The sequence below is a fragment of the Propithecus coquereli genome, unplaced genomic scaffold, assembly GCF_000956105.1.
Source record: "Propithecus coquereli isolate 6110/MARCELLA unplaced genomic scaffold, Pcoq_1.0 Scaffold50, whole genome shotgun sequence".
In the NCBI taxonomy this organism is placed as follows: Eukaryota; Metazoa; Chordata; class Mammalia; order Primates; family Indriidae; genus Propithecus; species Propithecus coquereli.
This window is the reverse complement of record NW_012150841.1, coordinates 5,833,060-5,838,880: the sequence shown is the minus strand read 5'-3', so window position 1 is coordinate 5,838,880 and position 5,821 is coordinate 5,833,060. Positions and strand designations below refer to the sequence as shown.

General features: G+C 44.4%; 1 pseudogene; it reads left to right on the top strand.

The window, feature by feature from the left end:
* Positions 1–5,422, top strand: part of LOC105819951 — a 100,896-nt pseudogene extending 95,474 nt beyond the window's left edge.
* The last annotated feature ends 399 nt before the right edge of the window (positions 5,423–5,821 follow it).

Here is a 5,821-nt window from a genome sequence, read left to right as displayed (position 1 = left end):
CCATCTAATCCTAGACAAAGTAGACAGCAATATACACTGGGGAAAAGAATCCCTATTCAATAAATGGTGCTGGGAAAATTGGATAGCCACATGTGGAAGATTGAAACAGGATCCATATCTCTCACCACTTACAAAAATTAATTCAAGATGGATAACAAACTTAAATCCAAGACATGAAACCACAAGAATTCTAGAAGAAAATGTTGGGAAAACTCTTCTAGATATCAGCCTTGGTAAAGAATTTATGAAGAAGACCCTAAGGGCAATCACAGCAACAACAAAAATAAATAAATGGGACTTGATTATATTAAAAAGCTTCTGTACGGCCACGGGAACAATCAACAGAGCAAATAGACAACCTACAGAATGGGAGAAAATATTTGCATGCTATACATCCAATAAAAAGGATAATCATCAGAATCTACTCAAGAACTCAAGCAAATCAGCAAGAAAAAGAACAAACAACCCCATTACAAAGTGAGCCAAAGACATGAACAGGAGCTTTTCAAAACAAGATAGACTAATGGACAGTAAACATATGAAAAAATGCTCAACATCACTAATCATCAGAGAAATGCAAATCAAAACCACAAAGAGATGTCACCTAACCCCAGTGAGAATGACTTTTATCATAAAGTCCCAAAACAATAGATGCCGGCAGTGGGACTTATACACTGTTGGTGGGGCTGCAAACTAGTGCAGCCTCTATGGAAAATAGTATGGAGATTCCTCAAAGAACTAAAAGTAGACCTACCATTTGATCTAGCAATCCCACAACTGGGTATTTACCCAAAGGAAAAAAAGTCATTTTATCAAAAAGACACTTGCACTAGAATGTTTATTGCAGCACAATTCACAATCACAAAGATGTAGAATCAACCCAAGTGCCCACCAATTCATGAGTAAATTAATAAAATGTGGTATAGTATATCATGGAGTACTACTCAGCCATAAAAAGAAAATGAATTAATACCTTTTGCAATAATCTGGATGGAACCAGAGACCATTTTCCTAAGTGAAGTATCACAAGAATGGAAAACAAAAACCACATGTACTCGCTATTAAAATGGAACTAAGTGATCAGCACTCATGTGCACAGATGGAAGTAAAACTCAATTGAAATCATGCAGGTGGGAGGGGGAAGGTGGGGCCGGGTGAAATCTTACCTAACAGGTACAATGTACACTATCTGGGTAATGAGCACACTTATAACTTTGACTCAAACAGTACAAAAGAAATTCATGTCACAAAAATGTTTGTGGCCCCATAATATTCTGAAATTTAAAAAAAAATTGTTAGGGACAGTAGGTGGGGAAAGAAGTTGACTCCGAAGATGCATGATGAATCTTTTTTTTTGCATGATGGAACAGTTTTATAACAATTGTAGTGGTTGCACAACTATATGTATTTGTCAACACTCAGAACTATACACTGAAATGGGTGAATTTTACTCTACATATATTATGTTTAATTTTAAAAAGTTCATGCTTAACCCTCAATCGATATACAAAAACAATTTACTAATTGCAAATTAGGTCAATTCTCCTGCAATTAATTAAATTGTCGTATTCCTCTAGCAAATCTCAGCCTAGCCATGAGTTTTCTTAGCATGTGCATCTCTGCTGAGCTGCTAGAGGGGAGGGCTGCAGTTGAAGTTCTTATAATTAGCCAGTGTCCACGTTAACATACCTGGAAAACTCAAAGAATGGTGTGTGCAAAGAGTAATTTTTTTAAAAAACCTTATATTGTGGAGAGACTAGGCAATTAGGCAGCTCATAGGTGAACCACGATGAGCACTGCCAGGCGAACTAATGCACGCTGGAACACATACCCAAGTTCATATCCTCCTCCAGTGCACCTGTGGCCCAGGCAGCCTTGGGGTCTTCCCTCCCAGGACTCAAGAGTGGGTCACACCCTTCATTTTTGGCCTTGTTGGCTTTAATAATTGGAAAAAATTCTTACATGAAATTGCACATTTCACTTGGAAAAAACACAATTTCAATTCTCCATATGCTCAGATATATTACATAGCACATTATCTACATCATTAAGAATGAATGGCTGACTTCTCCCATTTCAGTTCTAAGCGTAGCAAATGCTGCCGGTGCCCTGCCCATCTCCCCGTAGTACTCACTATTCTGTGCACGCAGTCTTACTGCAAGTACTCGTGCCTGTCTGAGGGCATTCTCAAGCCACATCAGCATGGGATGCCCTTGTATGTGGCAATCAGAAGTGTCAGGGAATAATGCTCCCAGGACTTTCCTCAATCAACGAGAAAGAGAAGTGGATGAACAAATACTCTGGCTTCCTTGTCTCTAGGATAGAACAATCTGAGGCTCGTTCTGTACTGTCTCCCAGAGGTCCCCAGCATGGACCAGTTGGCCACAGCTGTCTTGTGCTCAGGCACATGCCTTTTGTCCTCTTCTTCCCCGTCCCTGACTCAGCTCCCCTTTCCCTCACCAGTACTTCTTGGGATTAGTGCCCAAGTAAACTACTCACACTCAAATGCTCTGCTCAGGGAATGCTTCCGGAGAAACCCAACTGAAGACACAGTCGATGCAGCAGCTGAAGACCTAGTTCATCCTGTGACAGGGTGGGCAGAGATGCCTCTCTACAAGTGGGATGTACCCGGGAATGTCAGCTAAGGGGCAGCCTTTGGATCATGCTCATGTTTTACAAAGCGGGATATAGAGTGGTTCTCAACCAGAGAGACAATTTTGCCCTGCAGGGGATATTCGGCAATATCTGGAGACACTTTCGGTTGTCAGAACTGGGGAGGAGTGCTACTGGCATCTAGTGGATAAGGCCAGGGATGCTGCTAAATGTCCTACAGTGCAGAGAACAGCCCCTCTCCAACAAACGTCAATAGTGCCAAGATTGGGAAACCCTGCCATGGTACAACACCAGAGTCCAAAGACCTGGTTCTGGGTACTTTTCTCATCTCCAAACGGGGATGAAATATATACTTCACAAGGTCTTATGCGTCTTGAGTTGAGGTGACTGGAGCTAGGAGCGATTCATTCATTCATTCTATAGTGCTTACTATGCACCAACCGCGGATGAAGTTGGTGATCAATCAAAATGGAAAAGACATAGTACCTGCCCTCAGAAGCCCCAGAGGCTGGGTGTGAGAAACTGCGCACACACTTCACTCCTTTCCAATGTCATGCCTGGCTCTAATAAGGCATGTGGCACATGTGCTATGGCAGAACAGCAGGGAGAAGGAGTCACGCTTTTTGGAGGTCGGGAAAGGATATTTGAGGTAATAGGTGGAGATCGGCAGGTGACTAAGCACAAAGGGGTCTCTCAGGCAAAGGAAGCAGCCTTCTGCAAGGGCACGGAGCTATGAAAGGGCTGTCCTACCGGTGGTATGGTGATTATGCTCAGAGCATAAAACACATGTGAAGGAGAAGAGAGGGGTGAGGCAGGAAGCGAGGCAGGCACCAGCTCGTGTGGAGACTCCTTTGCAGGGCTTGGGCAAAGATGAGGGGGTGCAAGTGCTGAGGGCACCAACCCCGATGGGATCTGCGCAACCCTGAGAATTGAGTGTGCCTTCAATTTTGTCCCCTAGCCTCTCACCTGCCTCACCCTAGTTCCAGCCATGCTGCTTTGCCATGCTAAGAAGCTAGGAAGTCTAGTCTTCCGGTCAGGAAAGGACAACAGAAATCTTGAGACTTTTTTTTTTTTTGGTAGGATAGCCTGGCTCAAACAAGGTCTACTGTGCTGCTTCTCGTCCAACAACATTTCTAGTTCAGCTCAGCAAGTAAAGCAGAGCTTTCCCTGTCTAATTAGCTTTCTTACCTAAATAGAACACTGTTTCGGAACTGACACCTTTCAGATCTAACACACGGCAGATTCCTAAGAACAGAACGTGAACAGATTGTGATAGGCATGGTGTCTGGTAGGCAGCTAGTTCATGTATTGAAGTTGGAAGGATAAGGTAGTGCTTTGATGGAGGGTCAAAGCTCATGACCACATCTCACTAATTTGGGCTTTATTAAACTTTGATTATTAGTAAGATAATATTTAGTTATCCAGTTCTTCTACTTAGCTCAAATTTGAGCATGTGGAGGGGAAAAAGAGAGACAGGGAGAGATGATTTTAAAAATAAAAAAAAAACCTATTTTCAAGCCCCTTGAAGTATTCTAGAAGTATCCACTTGCCCAAAGACAACTGACATGCTAGTAGAAAACCATGCTTGTCTATGCCTCAATGAGGACCATCTGTAAAGGAAACTCTCAGTCAAAAAGTTTTCAGTCCAACTCCAATATACTGCTGTATCTATTCTAATATTTAATAATCATTATTACTATGGGTTAAAACACCCCCACATTTATTTTACAGTAGTCCGTGATTCAGGAGTTTCACGGATCTTAGATTCTTCTCATCACTGAGACTTTCTTTTCATGAAATCATATTACCACTATGTCTGGATCTGAACATCAAAAGATTATTTGAAGCACCTGTTCAAAAAGACTGGCAGATTTCAAGGCAGCAAAACTAATGGAAAACAATGCCCTATGAATTATCTAAGACTCAATCATACCACTCAAAATTCATCATTAGGACCGTAGGTACGGTCTACAGTTTAATTATTTAAAATCTATTGTCATCAACTGTAAAACTGTTCTAATCTCTATCACGTGCAAATCACCTTTTAAAACCAAATAGTCTAATGTCTCTTTACTGCCCTGAACTGTAATCCATAGACGATGTAAAGACCCACCACACAATTTTTTTAAAACTATCGAATGCCCTAACTCTGACATTACACATAGAGAAATAAAAGGTAACTGGTTAAGTATGGGAACGTCATGTGATGTGTACGTCTCCATGAAAAGCCTTCGGCAGGAGCTCCCTGGAGGATACAATGAAGAACGCCGATGCTTGCAACAAACACACGGAGTCTGCGTGCATGTAGGAGCGAGCGCTGCAGACTCGTTCGGGTGCGCTGAATCGCTGATGGGTACCAGGAGGAGCCCCGCCATTGACCACAAGAGATTCCCCAAACAGCAAATAATTCCTGAAGTTTCCGCCCAAATTGCATTCCATGAATTTCCCAGCGTTCGCATTTCTCTGACAATCGGTATATGCTACAACCGTGCACAAGACGTGTCCATATTTTCATTGGTTGCTTGTGCTGTTTCGTGCGCATGCTTTTAACGTTACCGGAAAAGGAAGGGCCCGGACGCGTCCCCCACCGCCCGGCACCCCAACCCCGCACCCCCCAGTTCAGCAGAAGTGAGGGCACCAGAAGAGGAAGTGCGGCCTGCGAGCCTCGCGCCCGGCAGGCCAGTGCAGCGTGACCCCCGAAGCCTGCGGTGCCCGGCGAGTGCGCATGCGCACCAAGGCGGGGCGGGACCCCAGCCCGCACATCCACTTCCGGCACAGCGGCCCCGACGGGCGACGCGCGGACGCGTGAAGCGGCGACTGGAAGCAGAGGCCTCCCCACAGCTACAGGTATTTGCATAATCCCGCTGCAATATTGTGCGGCGCTTCCGCGGGGCGGGTTTCCCGGTGCCCGTGTTGGACTGAGGGTGTTTGCTGGGCTGCGCGCTTGCGGCGTTGGCAGGGCTTTCGCTTCGTGTTCCGCGAGGAGTGTCGCCCGGCTTCCTCCACGCACGTGCGTTTTCTGTTCTTTTAGGGCCCCTGTTTGACGCTACAATGCAGCGAGGTTTAGAAGAAGCTTTGGATGGTGCAGAGTCTGTCATTGACAGTGCTCAGCAGAGACCTCCGAAAAGGAAATGCTCATCTAGTGAGGAAAAAACGCTGGATCAGAAACTTTATGACATTTATGTTGAGGAATGTGAAAAAGAGCCCG